The sequence below is a fragment of the Harmonia axyridis genome, chromosome X, assembly GCF_914767665.1.
Source record: "Harmonia axyridis chromosome X, icHarAxyr1.1, whole genome shotgun sequence".
Lineage (NCBI taxonomy): Eukaryota > Metazoa > Arthropoda > Insecta > Coleoptera > Coccinellidae > Harmonia > Harmonia axyridis.
Window position 1 is genome coordinate 22,270,004 of NC_059508.1, and position 23,848 is coordinate 22,293,851.

General features: G+C 21.9%; 5 pseudogenes; 2 read left to right on the forward strand and 3 right to left on the reverse strand.

Annotated features, from left to right (window-relative positions):
• Positions 1-7,820: 7,820 nt before the first annotated feature.
• On the reverse strand, positions 7,821-8,773 carry LOC123685839 (annotated as a pseudogene).
• Positions 8,774-11,109: 2,336 nt separating this feature from the next.
• On the forward strand, positions 11,110-12,742 carry LOC123685840 (annotated as a pseudogene).
• Positions 12,743-15,175: 2,433 nt separating this feature from the next.
• LOC123686638 lies at positions 15,176-18,972 on the reverse strand (annotated as a pseudogene).
• On the reverse strand, positions 18,870-19,822 carry LOC123685843 (annotated as a pseudogene).
• A 2,335-nt stretch (positions 19,823-22,157) lies between these two features.
• LOC123685842 lies at positions 22,158-23,783 on the forward strand (annotated as a pseudogene).
• Positions 23,784-23,848: the final 65 nt, after the last annotated feature.

Genomic DNA, 23,848 nt, shown 5'->3' on the forward strand with positions numbered 1-23,848 from the left:
GCTAAGTCCAACAATCAACACCAAATCCGATAAATTTGAGTTGATTTTGGTGCCCTACTTCAGGATCAATTTCAACATTCTAAACCAATCCTGAGGCTAAGTCCAACAATCAGCACCAAACCCGATAAATTTGAGTTGATTTTGGTGTCCTACTTCAGGATCAATTTCAACATTCTAAACCAATCCTGAGGCTAAGTCCAACAATCAGCACCAAACCCGATAAATTTGAGTTGATTTTGGTGCCCTACTTCAGGATCAATTTCAACATTCTAAACCAATCCTGAGGCTAAGCCCAACAATCAATACCAAATCCGATAAATTTGAGTTGATTTTGGTGCCCTACTTCAGGATCAATTTCAACATTCTAAACCAATCCTGAGGCTAAGTCCAACAATCAACACCAAACCCGATAAATTTGAGTTGATTTTGGTCGTCCTACTTCAGGATCAATTTCAATATTCTAAACCAATCCTGAGGCTAAGTCCAACAATCAACACCAAATCCGATAAATTTGAGTTGATTTTGGTGCCCTACTTCAGGATCAATTTCAACATTCTAAACTAATCCTGAGGCTAAGTCCAACAATCAACACCAAATCCGATAAATTTGAGTTGATTTTGGTGCCCTACTTCAGGATCAATTTCAACATTCTAAACCAATCCTGAGGCTAAGTCCAACAATCAACACCAAACCCGATAAATTTGAGTTGATTTTGGTCGTCCTACTTCAGGATCAATTCCAATATTCTAAACCAATCCTGAGGCTAAGTCCAACAATCAACACCAAATCCGATAAATTTGAGTTGATTTTGGTGCCCTACTTCAGGATCAATTTCAACATTCTAAACTAATCCTGAGGCTAAGTCCAACAATCAACACCAAATCCGATAAATTTGAGTTGATTTTGGTGCCCTACTTCAGGATCAATTTCAACATTCTAAACCAATCCTGAGGCTAAGTCCAACAATCAACACCAAACCCGATAAATTTGAGTTGATTTTGGTCGTCCTACTTCAGGATCAATTCCAATATTCTAAACCAATCCTGAGGCTAAGTCCAACAATCAACACCAAATCCGATAAATTTGAGTTGATTTTGGTGCCCTACTTCAGGATCAATTTCAACATTCTAAACTAATCCTGAGGCTAAGTCCAACAATCAGCACCAAACCCGATAAATTTGAGTTGATTTTGATCGTCCTACTTCAGGATCAATTTCAATATTCTAAACCAATCCTGAGGCTAAGCCCAACAATCAACACCAAACCCGATAAATTTGAGTTGATTTTGATCGTCCTACTTCAGGATCAATTTCAACATTCTAAACTAACCCTGAGGCTAAGTCCAACAATTAACACCAAATCCGATAAATTTGAGTTGATTTTGGTCGTCCTACTTCAGGATCAATTTCAATATTCTAAACCAATCCTGAGGCTAAGTCCAACAATCAACGTTTAAGTTTTTAAAATTATTAGTTTTTGATTTTGAATAACTAAGAAACTGACTTTTAAATTTTTAAAATTTTTAAATATCACCTTATTAATAAATTTGTATAAGAATTCTATGGGGGGGATCAATAGAATTCAATTTACAAAAATTTGAATAAATGGATTTATATTTAAAAATCAAAAAATTTTGTAATTAAAAATTATTCTTTCAATTTTATTTTCACAGAAAAGGTTTAAATTTTCTATAAAATAAATTTTCTGTTAGACTAGAAGAAGAATTTTTTCTAAAAGTTGATTTTTCTAACAAAATAGTTTGGAAAAAGAGATTTTATGATAAATCCTTTTTTCACATAAAAAATAATCGATCCCTGTAAAATTTTGTAATCCGAAGATTTTTTCCAAATTTCATCAAATTTCACGAAATTTGGCATTTTTTTCAAAAATTTCGGGGATGGAACTAGGGGTGGGTTGCACATGTTTCATCTCATCAAAATGATCCTTTCTTCAGGCGCCCTAATAGGAATTTCCTCATACATCGGTTTTTATATCCAAGTGTTATAATTGTTTTTTAGACAATAATGTCAATTTTAAAGATCAAATTTTTTGAAAAATTTCAAAAAAAAACGAAAAAAATGCAAAATTTTGCAATTTTTTGCATTTTTTGGGTCAAAATTTGGGCAAAAAAAAATGGCCTAAAATCGATACTTTATTAGCAGTATTAATTTAAATTTTGTCTTTTAATAGGGTTTTTCTCTTGGACCCTATGCCTTTTTAATTAAAGAATTTATTTATATATATCTATAATATTTAATAATTAATAATTACTTATTAATATATAATCATTTATATATAAGGGCGAAATATATCTTACATTGGATAGTACCATTAGTAATATTCTAGGTGCTAATTTTAATTAAATAGTTAAAATAAACATTTTTAAATATATAAAAACCGATTTAATATTGGTATCTTAAGGGATATATAATAGTACTCCCGAAAAAAAGAGAAAGAATATATAAAGTAAATCAGTATATAAAAACGACGGTGAATTTCGAGAATTTCTATATTAATAAATATTTTATATATTAATAATATTTATAATATATATATAAAGAGTATAAATTATTAATAATTAATTTAACATTAAAATATTAACATTTTATTTATATAAGAATTAAATTATAATTAATCTATAATTATTAATAATATATTAAAAATTATTAGTTATTAATAAAGTTAATTTTTAATGAAAAATTCAAAATTAATGAAAAAAAAAAAAAAAACCTGAGTATTAATGAATTAAATTATCATTAAGAAATATTATTTCTAAAGTATTATGGTATTTATCATGAAAATGAAGTTATTCTTATTTTAACTAAATCTATTAAAAATTACGTGAAAAATAGATTTAGAAAAATAAAATTAATAAAGATTTCATAAAAAATTTAAATTAAAATATCTAACAAAAAAATGTAATTTTTAAATATTTGGTTAAATTTGTCTATTTTTTGGTTGTCTCGAATAATTTTTAATTTATTGGATAAAAAGTGATCTTAAAGGGTAAAAAAATGATTTGTTAGTAAAATAAAGTTATTATGTCAATATTTTGATTTAAATTATAATTATTTTAAGTTTAATTATTACATAGTTAAAAAAATTATGTATAAAAATTTAGGATTTTCATAAAATTCGAGTAATTTTTGAAAATTTTATATAAATGCTTAAAAGGAAATCGCTCATAAAAAAAAAATCTATATTTTTTTGTTAGAAATTTAAATTTAAATAATTTTTAAAAATTGTGATATGGAAATTATCTAATAATTTTTTTTGAAAAAATTATTTGTTAGTGTAATAAAGTTATTTCGTTTAAAAATTTTGTGAAAAATTGTTAAAAATTTATCAAAATTTATGGATTTTTGAAAATTTTGATGATTAGGGGAAGAATTTTTTTTTTCATTTTTCATAAATTTGATTTTTATATAATTTTGAAAATTTTTAGAATAGGTTAATTTAAATATTTTAATAAAAATAGAAAATGTTTAGTTTCGGGGGGAACTAAATTAATAAATTTAAAATTAAATTTATTTTGAATTTTAAAAAATTTAATTTTTGATTATTTTATTTTATAATAAAATTATAATTTATTTTTTAAAAATTATTGTATTTATTAAGAATTTTTTGAATCCGATAATTTAAAATATTTTTGATATTTGGTAGGCTTCAGTTTATTACAAAATTTATTTTATTAAAATTAAATTTGAATAAAGCTATAACAGTCGGCAATAAGAATTGTTACAATTTAAATTGTTTAGTATTGGATTTAGTGAGTAGGGTAGCACTAAATTTAAGGGTATAACTTGTAAATCCTTGGGGGAAAATTTTTTAATTTAGAGTTAAAAAGTTTAAGGTTTGGTTATTATCTAAGGGGACGTTTTTGACGGGAGGAAGTTACAAAGATTTGTTAACATAAAGTTTTTATAATTATAATTTATTTTTTAAAAATTATTGTATTTATTAAGAATTTTTTAAATCCGATAATTTAAAATATTTTTGATATTTGGTAGGCTTCAGTTTATTACAAAATTTATTTTATTAAAATTAAATTTGAATAAAGCTATAACAGTCGGCAATAAGAATTGTTACAATTTAAATTGTTTAGTATTGGATTTAGTGAGTAGGGTAGCACTAAATTTAAGGGTATTACTTGTAAATCCTTGGGGGAAAATTTTTTAATTTAGAGTTAAAAAGTTTAAGGTTTGGTTATTATCTAAGGGGACGTTTTTGACGGGAGGAAGTTACAAAGATTTGTTAACATAAAGTTTTTAAAATTATTAGTTTTAATAATTTAATTTTTTAAATTTAATTTAATTATTATTATTTCTAAATAAAGTTAATTTTTTTTTGTTTGAAATAAATTTTAACTAAATGTAGTCTTTTTTGGGTTTTAGTTAATTAGATATTTGATTATGGTATTAGATATATATATTCATTCAAGATTTATATGAATATTGTTTTAAATTTAATAAATTAGTAGTGTATATTTTTAATTATTAAAAAAATTTAGAATTAGTGATAAGATTTAGTATTTGCAATTTTTGTGCCAGCAGCAGCGGTTATACAAAAAATATAATATATATTTATTAGCTTTAATTAATAGAATTAAAAATTAAAAAATAAATTTTAAGTTTTAAGGTGAAATTTTAATTTATTAATATTTTTAATTATGTTTTTATGAGGTTAAGAAATTATTATAATAAACTAGGATTAGATACCCTATTATTAATTAAGTAAATTATAAAGTTAAGTGATTAATAGTTAAGTTCTTTAAAGCTAAATGATTTGGCGGTATTTTTACTTTTCAGAGGAACCTGTTCTATAAACGATAATCCACGATTAAAATTACTTTAGTTAGAAACTTTTATATCGTCGTTGTTAAATATTTTTTTAGAAATTAATATTTAGATATTTTTTAAAAATTTAAATCAGATCAAGGTGAAGTTTATATTAAAGTAGAAATGGGTTACATTAAATTATATTTATGGATTTATATATTTTAAAAGTTTTATGAAATTGGATTTGATTGTAATTAAATATTTTTATTTTTAATGATTTAGTACTAAAATATGCACATATTGCCCGTCGCTTTCATCTAATATGGAATAAGTCGTAACATAGTAGATTTACTGGAAAGTGATTCTAGAATGTCAGTTTAGAGCTTGAATAAGCATCTTATTTACATTAAGAAGATAATTAATAATTTAAATTGAATTTTAAAATTTATTTAATTAATATATATATATATATATATATATATATATATATATATATATATATATATAATTTCATTAAATAATTAGTATTTTTATTAGATTAAGAAAAATTTTATTTTATGATAGATTAATAGTACTGAAAAGGAAAATTATATAAATTTATAAAAGAAACAATATTGTGTACCTTGTGTATCAGGGTTTATTAAAAATTTAATATTTATATATTTATCTCGAATTTAAAAGAGCTATATAGTTATAAATATTATTGTTTAATAAATATTTATAATAATTATATAGTAATGAAACGTTATTCGTTTTTAAATATATCTAGTTTTTTAAGAAAAGAATTTAATTCATTATAAAAATTATAAAAATTTAATTTTTAATTTTTTGAATTTTTATTTTAATAGTTTTAGGGATAAGCTTAAAATTAAATTATTATAATTAAATATTATAAATTAATAATTTATAGAATTAGAAATTTTTACTATTTGAAGTTTGTTAAAATTTGTTATTTAATTAAAAATATTTATATATCAATTTAATTTTTTTATTAAAGTAAATTTAATAATAAAAATTATATTGAAATAATGATAAAATTAGTATTAATTATTTTGTAAAAATATAAGTAATTACGAAAGGTATAATTAAGTAATTAGGCAAAAATATCTTTCACCTGTTTAATAAAAACATCTCTTTTTGATTATAATTTAAAGTAGGACCTGCCCACTGAATAAAATTTGAAGGGCCGCAGTATTTTGACTGTGCAAAGGTAGCATAATCATTAGTTTTTTAATTGAAAGCTTGTATGAATGGTTTGATGAGAAGATAACTTTCTAAATTTTATTATTTAAAAATTTTATTTTTAAGTTAAAAAGCTTAAATTTTTTTAAAAGACGAGAAGACCCTATAGAGTTTAATTTATAAAAGATTTTTAATTTAAAGAATTATAAAATTTAAAATTTTTATTAAATTTGATTGGGGTGATAAAAAAATTAGATTAACTTTTTTAATTTTAACCATTAATTTATGAAAAATTGATCCATTTTTATGATTAAAAGAATAAATTACCTTAGGGATAACAGCGTTATTTTTTTTTAGAGTTCAAATCGAAAGAAAAGATTGCGACCTCGATGTTGGATTAAAGTTAAATTTAGGTGTAGAAGCTTAAATATTTGGTCTGTTCGACCATTAAAACTTTACATGATCTGAGTTTAAACCGGTGTAAGCCAGGTTGGTTTCTATCTTCAATAATTTAATAAATTTTAGTACGAAAGGACCAAGTTTATGATTTAAAATTTTATAAATGAATAAAATTATTATTTTGGCAGATTAGTGCGTTAGATTTAGAATCTTTATAAGTATTTTATACAAATAATAATTGATATAATTTTAATTTTGATAATTTTTATTTTAATAATTATTTGTATTTTAGTTAGAGTAGCTTTTTTAACTTTATTAGAACGTAAGTTATTAGGGTATATTCAAATTCGAAAAGGCCCTAATAAAGTAGGTTTTTTAGGAATTTTACAGCCTTTTAGTGATGCAATTAAATTATTTAGAAAAGAAATAATTTTTCCTTATATGGCTAATATTTTAATTTATATTATATCACCAGTTTTTAATTTAATTTTAGCATTAATATTATGAATTAGAATACCTTTTTATTGTTATTTATTTAAGTTTAATTTTTCTGTATTGTTTTTTTTTGTAATTTCTAGTTTTAGTGTGTATACAATTATATTATCGGGTTGATCTTCAAATTCGATTTATTCTTTATTAGGAAGGCTTCGTTCTGTTGCTCAAGTAATTTCTTATGAAGTAAGAATATTTTTAATTTTATTATCATTTTTAGTGTTAATTATATCTTTAAATTTAATAGATTTTATTTTTTATCAAGAATATGTTTGATTTGTTATATTTAATTTTCCTCTAAGAATAATATGATTTATTTCAAGATTAGCTGAAACTAATTGAACTCCTTTTGATTTTTCTGAGGGTGAATCAGAGTTAGTTTCAGGATTTAACGTTGAATATAGAAGTTTTGGATTTGCTTTTATTTTTATGGCTGAATATTCTAATATTATTTTTATAAGAATAATAAGAAGGTTGATTTTTATAGGAGGAGATTTTTATTCTATTATATTTTTTTTAAAATTATTATTTTTTTCTTTTATATGAATTTGGGTTCGAGGGACTTTACCTCGTTATCGATATGATAAATTAATATATTTATCTTGAAAGGTTTTTTTGCCTGTTTCTTTGAATATACTTATATTAAATTTTAGATTAAGATTATTATTTATAGTATTAATTATATAGTTAATTAAATTTTGTATAAATCAATAGAAATTTAAATTCTTTCTTATATTTTCAAAATATATGCTTTTCAAGCTCATTGATTAATTAAATATTCATCAGTCTCAAATTTTGTAAATAATTGAGTTTAATATAAAGTATATGAAATAGATTAAGGTAAAAATTTGTCCTATGAAAATAAAAGGATTTTCAACTGGTTTAGCTCCGATTCATGTTAAAATTATAACTGTAACGATAAAATTTCAAAATATAATTTTATTAATATAATAAAAGCTGTTTCTTTTCATTATTTTGAAATTAATAAAAGGTATAAAATAAAGAATAGCAATTGATATTACTAAAGCAATTACACCTCCAAGTTTATTGGGAATAGAGCGAAGAATTGCATAAGCAAATAAAAAATATCATTCTGGTTGAATATGAGGAGGGGTGGAAAGAGGATTAGCTGGGATAAAATTATCAGGATCTCTTAATATATAAGGATATAGAATAATAATATTTAAAATAAAAAATATTATAATGAGAAAACCTAAAATATCTTTAAAGGAGAAATATGGATGAAAACTAATTTTATCTAGATTAGAATTAGATCCTAAAGGATTACTAGAGCCAGAGTTATGTAAAAATAGTAAATGAATTATAATTAAAGCTGAAATAATGAAAGGTAAAATAAAATGAAATGAATAAAATCGGTTTAATGTAGCATTGTCAACAGCAAAACCTCCTCATAGTCAAATAACGATAGAATTTCCTAGGTAAGGGATTGCAGAAACTAAATTTGTAATTACAGTTGCTCCTCAAAAAGATATTTGCCCTCAGGGAAGAACATAACCTAAAAAGGCTGTAGCTATAGATATAAATAAAATAGTAGTTCCTGTCATTCAAGTTTCTGTAAGTTTGTAAGAACCAAAATATAAGCCTCGCCTAATATGTAAATATAAACATATAAAAAATAAAGAGGCTCCATTTGCATGAATAGTTCGTATTAACCATCCTATATTTACGTCTCGACAAATATGAGTCACTCTATTAAAAGCTAAATCTACGTTTGCACAATAATGTATAGATAAAAATAATCCTGTAATAATTTGTATTATTAAACACAAGCCTAATAAAGATCCAAAATTTCATAAATATGAAATATTTCTTGGTGTAGGTAGATCGATTAAAGAGTTGTTAATAATTTTCGTTAAAGAATTAATTTTTCGTATTGGTATTTTCATATTTAAATTGACGTAACGGTCCAAATTTTACTTTAGTAATTTTTACAACTGCAATTATTGAAATTAATAAATAAAAAATCAAAATTAAAAATATGTTGGAATTTGGGTAATTTAAAAATTTATTTAAATTTAAATAAGAATTTCTAATTAAATCTATTTTATGTAAAATTTCATTATTAATATTTTGATTTATTAAATATAGATTTATATTATTTATAAATATAGTAATTATAAATAAACTAATTATAATAAATATAATATATTTATTAAATTTAAATTTTTCATTAGAGGCAGTTCTTGTTATATAAATAAATAAAATTAGTAAACCTCCAATTATAATTAATATTAAAATATATGAAAATCAAAAGTTTGATCTTATTAATCCTATAATGATACAAGTTATAATTGTATAAGTTAAAATAAGTAGTCCTAAGGATAGGGGGTGGGTAAGAAAAATTGCCAAAAAATTTAAAAATGTTAAAATTAAGATTTCAGAGGGTAGTTTAATAAAAAATATTAATTTTGGAGATTAAAGATATATTTGTTTTCCTCTGATATTCTAAAAGATTAAATCTTAAAGCTGGTTTACAAGACCAGTATTTTTTTTAAATTATTAAAATATGGAAATAATTTTTTTAAGTATGTTTATTTTTAGAATTTTAAATTTTTTTATTAATCGAAAACATTCATTAATAACATTACTTAGATTAGAATTAGTAATTTTAACTTTATTTATAATAATATATTTTTATTTATCTTATTTTAGTTATGAATTTTATTTTGTAGTAGTTTTTTTAACTATAAGTGTTTGTGAAAGAGTTTTGGGATTATCTTTATTAGTGTCAATAATTCGTTCTTATGGAAATGATTATTTTAATTCATTAAATATTTTATGATAATATTAATAATATTAGTATTTATGATTCCTTTATGTTTTATAAATAAATTTTGATTAATTAAAAATTATTTAATTTTAATAAGAATTTGATTTTTTTCAAAAATTTCTTTTTTATTTTTTAGTTCATTAAATTTTTTTATAGGTATAGATTTTTTATCATATTTTTTGTTATTATTAAGGTTTTGAATTTCTTTTTTAATATTTATAGCTAGAGAAAAACTTTTTAATTTAAAAGATTTCAGTGAGTTATTTAGTATTTTATTATTATTATTATTGCTTTTTTTATTATTAACTTTTTCTTCTATAAATATATTTTTATTTTATATATTTTTTGAGGCTAGGTTAATTCCAATTTTGATTTTGATTTTAGGTTGAGGATATCAGCCTGAACGTATTCAAGCTGGAATATATATATTTTTTTATACAATTATAGCTTCTTTACCAATAATATTGTTTATTTTTATTTATTATTCAAAGTTTAAAACATTAGATTTGACTTATATTAATGTAAATTTATTTAGTTTTATTTTATATTTTATAATAATAATAGTATTTTTAGTTAAAATGCCGATATTTTTATTTCATTTATGATTGCCTAAAGCACATGTAGAAGCTTCAGTTGCTGGGTCTATAATATTAGCAGGAGTGATATTAAAGTTAGGAAGATATGGACTTATTCGATTTTTAACTATATTTATATATCTAGGAGTTAAGGTTAATTTTTTTTTAATTAATTTATCTTTAATAGGAGGGATTTTAGTTTCTTTAAGTTGTTTACGTCAAAGAGATATAAAATCTTTAATTGCTTATTCTTCAGTTGTTCATATAGGACTTTTATTGTCAGGTTTATTAACATTTAATTCTTGAGGAATTACTGGATCTTTAATAATAATATTAGCTCATGGCTGTTGTTCTTCAGGATTATTTGTTTTAGTAAATATAAATTATGAACGTATTGTTAGTCGAAGTATTTTTATTAATAAAGGTTTAATTAATATTGTACCTTTTTTATCTTTATGGTGATTTTTGTTAGTAATTAGAAATATAGCTGCACCACCTTCTTTAAATTTGTTAAGAGAAATTTTGTTAATTAATAGTTTAATTAATTATTCTCATATTTGTATATTTATATTAATAATTATAACTTTTTTGAGAGCTTCTTATAGTTTGTATTTATATTCTTTTAGTCAACATGGAAAATTTTACAGAAGATTATATTTTTTTGAATTAATTTCTTATCGAGAATTAATTTTATTACTCATACATTGGGTTCCTTTAAATTTAATTTTATTAAAAAGAGATTTATTTTTCTTTTACTTGAATAGTTTATATAAAATATTGATTTGTGGAGTCAATGAAGTTACTTTAACTTTAAGTAATATCTTTTTGTGTAATTTTTTCTAGATTAATACTTAGGTTTTTTTTTTTTTTTTTTTGTTTTAGATTATTTTTACTTAATACAGGAAAGGTTTATTTTATTGAGTGAAGAATTTTTAATTTAAATTCAATAGAAGTAGAAATATTAATTCTTTTAGATTGAATATCTTTATTATTTGTTTCTTTTGTTTTATTTATTTCTACCATAGTAATTTTTTATAGAAAATCTTATATATCTAAGGATTTATCTATTAATCGTTTTATTATACTAGTTTTTATATTTGTTCTATCTATATTATTAATAATTTTAAGTCCAAATTTAATTTCAATTTTATTGGGTTGAGATGGGTTAGGATTAGTTTCTTATTGTTTAGTAATTTATTATCAAAATGTAAAATCTTATTCAGCTGGTATATTAACAGCTTTATCTAATCGAGTAGGAGATGCAATATTAATAATTTCTATTGCTTGGATAATAAATTTTGGAAGATGAAATTTTATATTATATATTGATTATTATTATAGAGATAAAAGAATAATAATTGTAGGTTTGTTAATTATTATTGCTGCTTTAACTAAAAGTGCACAAATTCCTTTTTCAGCTTGATTACCAGCAGCTATAGCTGCTCCTACTCCTGTTTCAGCATTAGTACATTCTTCAACTTTAGTAACAGCAGGGGTTTATTTATTAATTCGATTTCATTTATTATTGGAAAATTATTCTTTTGTGTTAATATTCATTGGATTGATAACAATATTAATCTCAGGTTTAGCGGCTAATTTTGAATATGATTTAAAAAAAATTATTGCTTTATCAACTTTAAGTCAGTTAGGTTTAATAGTTACTATTTTAAGATTATGTTTATATGAATTAGCTTTTTTTCATTTATTAATTCATGCTTTATTTAAAGCCTTATTATTTATATGTGCAGGTAATTTTATTCATTTAATAGGAGAATGTCAAGATATTCGTTTTATAGGAGGTTTAGTTTATAAAACTCCTATAACTGTAATATATTTTAATGTAAGAAATTTATCATTATGTGGTATTCCTTTTTTTTCTAGATTTTACTCAAAAGATTTAATTATAGAGGTTTATTCTATGACAAGATTAAATATTGTAATTTATTTAATTATATTAATTTCTTTAACATTAACAGTTTCTTATACAGTGCGTTTATTAAATTATTTAATATTTACAGATTATTGTGGGTTTAGAATAAATAGAACTGAAGAATTAAGAGATGAAATAGTTTATAGAATAGGATTTATATTTATTATTGTATTATTTTCAGGAACGGTTCTTATATGATTTATATTTAAGGATATCAATTTAGTTGTATTACCTTTTTTTATGAAAATTTTAATTTTAATTATAGTAATAATTGGGGTAATTATAGGTTTTGAGATTTCTTTATTAAAATTAAATTATAATTTAATTTTTTCTAATTTAATAAAAATTTTAATTTTTTTAGTATTAATATGGAATTTGCCTTATATTTCAACTTTTGGAATAAATTATTTTTTTATTAATTTAGGAATACTAAATTATAAATTTTTAGATCAAGGTTGATCAGAGTCCTTAGGAAGTCAGGGTTTATTTAAATTTTTTAAAAAAATTTCTGTTTTATTTCAGTATATTTTTAAAAATAGTTTAAAGATTTATATAATCATATTTTTAATTTGAATTATTTCGTTATTGATTTATATATTCTACTTAAATAGCTTAATAGAGCGCAATATTGAAGATATTGAGGTAAATTAAAATATTTTTTAAGTATTTATAAGAATTAATCTTTTTTTATAATGAAAATATAATGTTTTAGATAAACTATATAAATAGAAATATTAACAAATTGCTATATATTAAGTTAGAAGCTTAAATTTTTATATTTCTTTAATTGGAGAGTTTCTCATTGGAATCATTAACAGTGACTTACCTCTAGTTTGGTTTCAATTAAATAAGGAATTTAAATTCAAATTTTTAGGTCGAAACTAAAAGCAATATTTTGCTTCTTATTTAAGATAAACTGAAAAACAGTATTTTTTAAATGCAAATTAAATGTTAATTTAACTATTATCCTATAAAGATCAGTTTAAGGCTCCTTGTTTTCATTCATGGTATAAACCTAAAATTAAGATTGCTATGAATAAAAAAAATATAATGCTAATAATTATAATATTAGAATATTTTATTCTATAAATAAAAGGGATAATAAGGGTAATTTCTACATCAAAAATTAAAAAAATTAAAGCGATTAAAAAAAAGTGAATTGAGAATGGTAGGCGTGCAGAATTTTTAGGGTCAAATCCGCATTCAAAGGGAGAACTTTTTTCTCGATCTTTAAATGTTTTTATTGAGATATAATTTGCAATAATTATTAAAATTATTATAATTCTAAGAATTATTAAAATTAAAGATGAAATTAAGAATATTATCTATACTTTTAAAAGATTTTTTGATTGGAAATCAAATGTAATATTTATACTATATAGATATCTACCTCATCAATAAATAGATATATATAGGAATAGTCATACTACGTCTACAAAATGTCAATATCATGCTGCTGCTTCAAATCCAAAATGGTGATTGTTTCTAAAATGATTAAAGTTTAATCGAGTTAAACATACTAAAAGAAAAATAGAACCAATAATAACATGTAAACCATGGAATCCTGTAGCTATAAAGAATGTTCTTCCATAAACTGAATCGGCTAAAGAAAATGGGGCTTCTAAATATTCAATTCCTTGTAGTAAAGAAAAATATATTCCTAGAAAAACAGTAATAATTAATCTTTGAAATGTTTGATTAAAATTATTTTCTATTAATCTATGGTGGGCTCAAGTTACACTTAGGCCTGATCTTAATAGAATAATAGTGTTCAATAATGGGATTTCATTAGGATTAAAGGTATTAATTCCTTTTGGAGGTCAAGTTATTCCTAGTTCGATAGAAGGAGATAATCTTATATGATAAAATCTTCAAAAAAAAACTAACAAAGAAAAAAATCTCTGAGGTAATAAATAAAATTATTCCTCATCGTAAACCAAAAGATACTAAAAGAGTGTGGTTTCCTTGAAAGGTTCTTTCTCGAATTACATCTCGTCATCATTGAAATATAATTAGTAAAAGAATAATATTTCTTAAAATAAATAAATTAGAGTTAAAAAGATGGAATCATTTAATTATTCCTATTATTGCAGTTATAGCTCTAAAAGCTCCTAAAATTGGTCAAGGACTATAATCTACTAAATGAAATGGGTGATTTTTTATCATAATTATTTTCTCTAGAATAAAGAGTTCTAAGGATAGCAAAAACATAAGAATGAATTAAAGCTACTGCTGATTCTAATAAAATTAGTATAAATTGAATTATAATAATTAATAAAATAAGCAAATTTACTATAGGACCAGTATTTCCTAAAAGAGTTAATAAAAGGTGTCCTGCAATTATATAAGCTGATAAACGAATAGCGAGAGTTCCAGGACGAATAATATTTCTAATTGTTTCAATACATACTATAAAAGGTATTAAAATAGAAGGAGTTCCTTGAGGCATTAGATGGGCAAATGAGTGATAAGTGTGGCTAATTCAACTATTTAATATAAATCTTAACCATAAAGGTAAAGCTAGGGATAGAGTAAAAATTATATGACTTGAGGCTGTAAAAATGTAAGGAAATAACCCTATTAAGTTATTTATTATAATGAAGTAAAATAATACAATAAATATTAAAGTATTATTTTTTTTTGTAATGATTTTGAATTCTTTATGTAGAGTAATTAATATATTTTGAATTAAAAAGTTAAATCGATTAGGAATTAGTCAGAATATAGAAGGAATAAATAAAAAACTAATAATTATTCTTAGTCAATTTAAAGGTAATATAAAATAAGATGAAGGATCAAAAGAAGAAAAAAGATTTATTATCATTTTCAAGAAAGTTTTTTATTTAATAATTTAAAATTTTTTAAAGGAGATTTTTTATGAGAATAAAATATTTTAATGTTTAAAATAATAAATAAAAGTGTTATTAAAATATATAAGGAAAACCAATCCATAGGTATAGTTTGAGGAATTAAAAATTATTCTGAGAATGATTTTAGTTTGACAAACTAATGTTATAGGTTAACTAAATTTTTCATTAGAAGTAGTCGTTAATTACTATAAAGTGGTTTAAGAGACCAATACTTATCTTTCAGTCATCTAATGAAAAATTTTCTACCCATTTAATGAAATTTTGGGGAGAAATTCTTTCAATAGAAATAGGTATAAATCTATGGTTTGCTCCACAAATTTCTGAACATTGGCCAAAAAAAATTCCAGTTCGATTTAAATTAAATCTAAGTTGATTTAATCGCCCTGGGGAGGCATCAACTTTTACTCCTGTTGAAGGAACTGTTCAAGAATGATTTACGTCAGAAGATGAAGTTAGAATTCGAATATGAGAAAGATATGGTAAAATAGTTCGATTATCAACTTCTAGTAATCGAAAATTAAAAAGTTGATTATTATTAATTAAATATGAATCAAATTCAAGATTTTTAAAATCTGTATATTCATAGGTTCAATATCATTGATGACCAATAGTTTTAATAGTAACTAAAGGGTTACGGATTTCATCAATTAAGTAAATTAATTTTAAAGAAGGAAAAGCAATAAAAATTAAAGTTAATGCTGGTATGATAGTTCAAATTGTTTCAATATTGTGTCCTTCTAATATAAAACGATGGTTATAATTATTTAATGTTAGTCTCATTATGGTATATGTTACAATACAAGTGATTATTATTAAGATCAAAAGGGCGTGATCATGAAAAAATCTTAATTGTTCCAGTAAATATGAAGCTCTGTCTAAAAATATACTATTTTGTTAGAAAAATCAACTTTTAGAAAAAATTCTTCTTCTAGTCTAACAGAAAATTTATTTTATAGAAAATTTAAACCTTTTCTGTGAAAATAAAATTGAAAGAATAATTTTTAATTACAAAATTTTTTGATTTTTAAATATAAATCCATTTATTCAAATTTTTGTAAATTGAATTCTATTGATCCCCCCCAATAGAATTCTAATACAAATTTATAAATAAGGTGATATTTAAAAATTTTAAAAATTTAAAAGTCAGTTTCTTAGTTAATCAAAATCAAAAACTAATAATTTTAAAAACTTAAACGTTGATTGTTGGACTTAGCCTCAGGATTAGTTTAGAATGTTGAAATTGATCCTGAAGTAGGACGACCAAAATCAACTCAAATTTATCGGATTTGGTGTTGATTGTTGGACTTAGCCTCAGGATTGGTTTAGAATGTTGAAATTGATCCTGAAGTAGGACGACCAAAATCAACTCAAATTTATCGGATTTGGTGTTGATTGTTGGACTTAGCCTCAGGATTGGTTTAGAATGTTGAAATTGATCCTGAAGTAGGACGACCAAAATCAACTCAAATTTATCGGATTTGGTGTTGATTGTTGGACTTAGCCTCAGGATTGGTTTAGAATGTTGGAATTGATCCTGAAGTAGGACGACCAAAATCAACTCAAATTTATCGGGTTTGGTGTTGATTGTTGGACTTAGCCTCAGGATTAGTTTAGAATGTTGAAATTGATCCTGAAGAAGGACGACCAAAATCAACTCAAATTTATCGGATTTGGTGTTGATTGTTGGACTTAGCCTCAGGATTGGTTTAGAATGTTGGAATTGATCCTGAAGTAGGACGACCAAAATCAACTCAAATTTATCGGATTTGGTGTTGATTGTTGGACTTAGCCTCAGGATTGGTTTAGAATGTTGAAATTGATCCTGAAGTAGGACGACCAAAATCAACTTAGTATTAATTATTTTGTAAAAATATAAGTAATTACGAAAGGTATAATTAAGTAATTAGGCAAAAATATCTTTCACCTGTTTAATAAAAACATCTCTTTTTGATTATAATTTAAAGTAGGACCTGCCCACTGAATAAAATTTGAAGGGCCGCAGTATTTTGACTGTGCAAAGGTAGCATAATCATTAGTTTTTTAATTGAAAGCTTGTATGAATGGTTTGATGAGAAGATAACTTTCTAAATTTTATTATTTAAAAATTTTATTTTTAAGTTAAAAAGCTTAAATTTTTTTAAAAGACGAGAAGACCCTATAGAGTTTAATTTATAAAAGATTTTTAATTTAAAGAATTAAAAAATTTAAAATTTTTATTAAATTTGATTGGGGTGATAAAAAAATTAGATTAACTTTTTTAACTTTAACCATTAATTTATGAAAAATTGATCCATTTTTATGATTAAAAGAATAAATTACCTTAGGGATAACAGCGTTATTTTTTTTTAGAGTTCAAATCGAAAGAAAAGATTGCGACCTCGATGTTGGATTAAAGTTAAATTTAGGTGTAGAAGCTTAAATATTTGGTCTGTTCGACCATTAAAACTTTACATGATCTGAGTTTAAACCGGTGTAAGCCAGGTTGGTTTCTATCTTTAATAATTTAATAAATTTTAGTACGAAAGGACCAAGTTTATGATTTAAAATTTTATAAATGAATAAAATTATTATTTTGGCAGATTAGTGCGTTAGATTTAGAATCTTTATAAGTATTTTATACAAATAATAATTGATATAATTTTAATTTTGATAATTTTTATTTTAATAATTATTTGTATTTTAGTTAGAGTAGCTTTTTTAACTTTATTAGAACGTAAGTTATTAGGATATATTCAAATTCGAAAAGGCCCTAATAAAGTAGGTTTTTTAGGAATTTTACAGCCTTTTAGTGATGCAATTAAATTATTTAGAAAAGAAATAATTTTTCCTTATATGGCTAATATTTTAATTTATTATATATCACCAGTTTTTAATTTAATTTTAGCATTAATATTATGAATAAGAATACCTTTTTATTGTTATTTATTTAAGTTTAATTTTTCTGTATTGTTTTTTTTTGTAATTTCTAGTTTTAGTGTGTATACAATTATATTATCGGGTTGATCTTCAAATTCGATTTATTCTTTATTAGGAAGGCTTCGTTCAGTTGCTCAAGTAATTTCTTATGAAGTAAGAATATTTTTAATTTTATTATCATTTTTAGTGTTAATTATATCTTTAAATTTAATAGATTTTATTTTTTATCAAAAATATGTTTGATTTGTTATATTTAATTTTCCTCTAAGAATAATATGATTTATTTCAAGATTAGCTGAAACTAATCGAACTCCTTTTGATTTTTCTGAGGGTGAATCAGAGTTAGTTTCAGGATTTAACGTTGAATATAGAAGTTTTGGATTTGCTTTTATTTTTATGGCTGAATATTCTAATATTATTTTCATAAGAATAATAAGAAGGTTGATTTTTATAGGAGGAGATTTTTATTCTATTATATTTTTTTTTAAATTATTATTTTTTTCTTTTATATGAATTTGGGTTCGAGGGACTTTACCTCGTTATCGATATGATAAATTAATATATTTATCTTGAAAGGTTTTTTTGCCTGTTTCTTTGAATATACTTATATTAAATTTTAGATTAAGATTATTATTTATAGTATTAATTATATAGTTAATTAAATTTTGTATAAATCAATAGAAATTTAAATTCTTTCTTATATTTTCAAAATATATGCTTTTCAAGCTCATTGATTAATTAAATATTCATCAGTCTCAAATTTTATAAATAATTGAGTTTAATATAAAGTATATGAAATAGATTAAGGTAAAAATTTGTCCTATGAAAATAAAAGGATCTTCAACTGGTTTAGCTCCGATTCATGTTAAAATTATAACTGTAACGATAAAATTTCAAAATATAATTTTATTAATATAATAAAAGCTGTTTCTTTTCATTATTTTGAAATTAATAAAAGGTATAAAATAAAGAATAGCAATTGATATTACTAAAGCAATTACACCTCCAAGTTTATTGGGAATAGAGCGAAGAATTGCATAAGCAAATAAAAAATATCATTCTGGTTGAATATGAGGAGGGGTGGAAAGAGGATTAGCTGGGATAAAATTATCAGGATCTCTTAATATATAAGGATATAGAATAATAATATTTAAAATAAAAAATATTATAATGAGAAAACCTAAAATATCTTTAAAGGAGAAATATGGATGAAAACTAATTTTATCTAGATTAGAATTAGATCCTAAAGGATTACTAGAGCCAGAGTTATGTAAAAATAGTAAATGAATTATAATTAAAGCTGAAATAATGAAAGGTAAAATAAAATGAAATGAATAAAATCGGTTTAATGTAGCATTGTCAACAGCAAAACCTCCTCATAGTCAAATAACGATAGAATTTCCTAGGTAAGGGATTGCAGAAACTAAATTTGTAATTACAGTTGCTCCTCAAAAAGATATTTGCCCTCAGGGAAGAACATAACCTAAAAAGGCTGTAGCTATAGATATAAATAAAATAGTAGTTCCTGTCATTCAAGTTTCTGTAAGTTTGTAAGAACCAAAATATAAGCCTCGCCTAATATGTAAATATAAACATATAAAAAATAAAGAGGCTCCATTTGCATGAATAGTTCGTATTAACCATCCTATATTTACGTCTCGACAAATATGAGTCACTCTATTAAAAGCTAAATCTACGTTTGCACAATAATGTATAGATAAAAATAATCCTGTAATAATTTGTATTATTAAACACAAGCCTAATAAAGATCCAAAATTTCATAAATATGAAATATTTCTTGGTGTAGGTAGATCGATTAAAGAGTTGTTAATAATTTTCGTTAAAGAATTAATTTTTCGTATTGGTATTTTCATATTTAAATTGACGTAACGGTCCAAATTTTACTTTAGTAATTTTTACAACTGCAATTATTGAAATTAATAAATAAAAAATCAAAATTAAAAATATGTTAGAATTTGGGTAATTTAAAAATTTATTTAAATTTAAATAAAAATTTCTAATTAAATCTATTTTATGTAAAATTTCATTATTAATATTTTGATTTATTAAATATAGATTTATATTATTTATAAATATAGTAATTATAAATAAACTAATTATAATAAATATAATATATTTATTAAATTTAAATTTTTCATTAGAGGCAGTTCTTGTTATATAAATAAATAAAATTAGTAAACCTCCAATTATAATTAATATTAAAATATATGAAAATCAAAAGTTTGATCTTATTAATCCTATAATGATACAAGTTATAATTGTATAAGTTAAAATAAGTAGTCCTAAGGATAGGGGGTGGGTAAGAAAAATTGCCAAAAAATTTAAAAATGTTAAAATTAAGATTTCAGAGGGTAGTTTAATAAAAAATATTAATTTTGGAGATTAAAGATATATTTGTTTTCCTCTGATATTTTAAAAGATTAAATCTTAAAGCTGGTTTACAAGACCAGTATTTTTTTTAAATTATTAAAATATGGAAATAATTTTTTTAAGTATGTTTATTTTTAGAATTTTAAATTTATTTATTGATCGAAAACATTTATTAATAACATTACTTAGATTAGAATTAGTAATTTTAACTTTATTTATAATAATATATTTTTATTTATCTTATTTTAGTTATGAATTTTATTTTGTAGTAGTTTTTTTAACTATAAGTGTTTGTGAAAGAGTTTTGGGATTATCTTTATTAGTGTCAATAATTCGTTCTTATGGAAATGATTATTTTAATTCATTAAATATTTTATGATAATATTAATAATATTAGTATTTATGATTCCTTTATGTTTTATAAATAAATTTTGATTAATTAAAAATTATTTAATTTTAATAAGAATTTGATTTTTTTCAAAAATTTCTTTTTTATTTTTTAGTTCATTAAATTTTTTTATAGGTATAGATTTTTTATCATATTTTTTGTTATTATTAAGGTTTTGAATTTCTTTTTTAATATTTATAGCTAGAGAAAAACTTTTTAATTTAAAAGATTTCAGTGAGTTATTTAGTATTTTATTATTATTATTATTGCTTTTTTTATTATTAACTTTTTCTTCTATAAATATATTTTTATTTTAGATATTTTTTGAGGCTAGGTTAATTCCAATTTTGATTTTGATTTTAGGTTGAGGATATCAGCCTGAACGTATTCAAGCTGGAATATATATATTTTTTTATACAATTATAGCTTCTTTACCAATAATATTGTTTATTTTTATTTATTATTCAAAGTTTAAAACATTAGATTTGACTTATATTAATGTAAATTTATTTAGTTTTATTTTATATTTTATAATAATAATAGTATTTTTAGTTAAAATGCCGATATTTTTATTTCATTTATGATTGCCTAAAGCACATGTAGAAGCTTCAGTTGCTGGGTCTATAATATTAGCAGGAGTGATATTAAAGTTAGGAAGATATGGACTTATTCGATTTTTAACTATATTTATATATCTAGGAGTTAAGGTTAATTTTTTTTTAATTAATTTATCTTTAATAGGAGGGATTTTAGTTTCTTTAAGTTGTTTACGTCAAAGAGATATAAAATCTTTAATTGCTTATTCTTCAGTTGTTCATATAGGACTTTTATTGTCAGGTTTATTAACATTTAATTCTTGAGGAATTACTGGATCTTTAATAATAATATTAGCTCATGGCTGTTGTTCTTCAGGATTATTTGTTTTAGTAAATATAAATTATGAACGTATTGTTAGTCGAAGTATTTTTATTAATAAAGGTTTAATTAATATTGTACCTTTTTTATCTTTATGGTGATTTTTGTTAGTAATTAGAAATATAGCTGCACCACCTTCTTTAAATTTGTTAAGAGAAATTTTGTTAATTAATAGTTTAATTAATTATTCTCATATTTTTATATTTATATTAATAATTATAACTTTTTTGAGAGCTTCTTATAGTTTGTATTTATATTCTTTTAGTCAACATGGAAAATTTTACAGAAGGTTATATTTTTTTGAATTAATTTCTTATCGAGAATTAATTTTATTACTCATACATTGGGTTCCTTTAAATTTAATTTTATTAAAAAGAGATTTATTTTTCTTTTACTTAAATAGTTTATATAAAATATTGATTTGTGGAGTCAATGAAGTTACTTTAACTTTAAGTAATATCTTTTTGTGTAATTTTTTCTAGATTAATACTTAGGTTTTTTTTTTTTTTTTTTGTTTTAGATTATTTTTACTTAATACAGGAAAGGTTTATTTTATTGAGTGAAGAATTTTTAATTTAAATTCAATAGAAGTAGAAATATTAATTCTTTTAGATTGAATATCTTTATTATTTGTTTCTTTTGTTTTATTTATTTCTACCATAGTAATTTTTTATAGAAAATCTTATATATCTAAGGATTTATCTATTAATCGTTTTATTATACTAGTTTTTATATTTGTTTTATCTATATTATTAATAATTTTAAGTCCAAATTTAATTTCAATTTTATTGGGTTGAGATGGGTTAGGATTAGTTTCTTATTGTTTAGTAATTTATTATCAAAATGTAAAATCTTATTCAGCTGGTATATTAACAGCTTTATCTAATCGAGTAGGAGATGCAATATTAATAATTTCTATTGCTTGGATAATAAATTTTGGAAGATGAAATTTTATATTATATATTGATTATTATTATAGAGATAAAAGAATAATAATTGTAGGTTTGTTAATTATTATTGCTGCTTTAACTAAAAGTGCACAAATTCCTTTTTCAGCTTGATTACCAGCAGCTATAGCTGCTCCTACTCCTGTTTCAGCATTAGTACATTCTTCAACTTTAGTAACAGCAGGGGTTTATTTATTAATTCGATTTCATTTATTATTGGAAAATTATTCTTTTGTGTTAATATTCATTGGATTGATAACAATATTAATCTCAGGTTTAGCGGCTAATTTTGAATATGATTTAAAAAAAATTATTGCTTTATCAACTTTAAGTCAGTTAGGTTTAATAGTTACTATTTTAAGATTAGGTTTATATGAATTAGCTTTTTTTCATTTATTAATTCATGCTTTATTTAAAGCCTTATTATTTATATGTGCAGGTAATTTTATTCATTTAATAGGAGAATGTCAAGATATTCGTTTTATAGGAGGTTTAGTTTATAAAACTCCTATAACTGTAATATATTTTAATGTAAGAAATTTATCATTATGTGGTATTCCTTTTTTTTCTGGATTTTACTCAAAAGATTTAATTATAGAGGTTTATTCTATGACAAGATTAAATATTGTAATTTATTTAATTATATTAATTTCTTTAACATTAACAGTTTCTTATACAGTGCGTTTATTAAATTATTTAATATTTACAGATTATTGTGGGTTTAGAATAAATAGAACTGAAGAATTAAGAGATGAAATAGTTTATAGAATAGGATTTATATTTATTATTGTATTATTTTCAGGAACGGTTCTTATATGATTTATATTTAAGGATATCAATTTAGTTGTATTACCTTTTTTTATGAAAATTTTAATTTTAATTATAGTAATAATTGGGGTAATTATAGGTTTTGAGATTTCTTTATTAAAATTAAATTATAATTTAATTTTTTCTAATTTAATGAAAATATTAATTTTTTTAGTATTAATATGGAATTTGCCTTATATTTCAACTTTTGGAATAAATAATTTTTTTATTAATTTAGGAATACTAAATTATAAATTTTTAGATCAAGGTTGATCAGAGTCCTTAGGAAGTCAGGGTTTATTTAAATTTCTTAAAAAAATTTCTGTTTTATTTCAGTATATTTTTAAAAATAGTTTAAAGATTTATATAATCATATTTTTAATTTGAATTATTTTGTTATTGATTTATATATTCTACTTAAATAGCTTAATAGAGCGCAATATTGAAGATATTGAGGTAAATTAAAA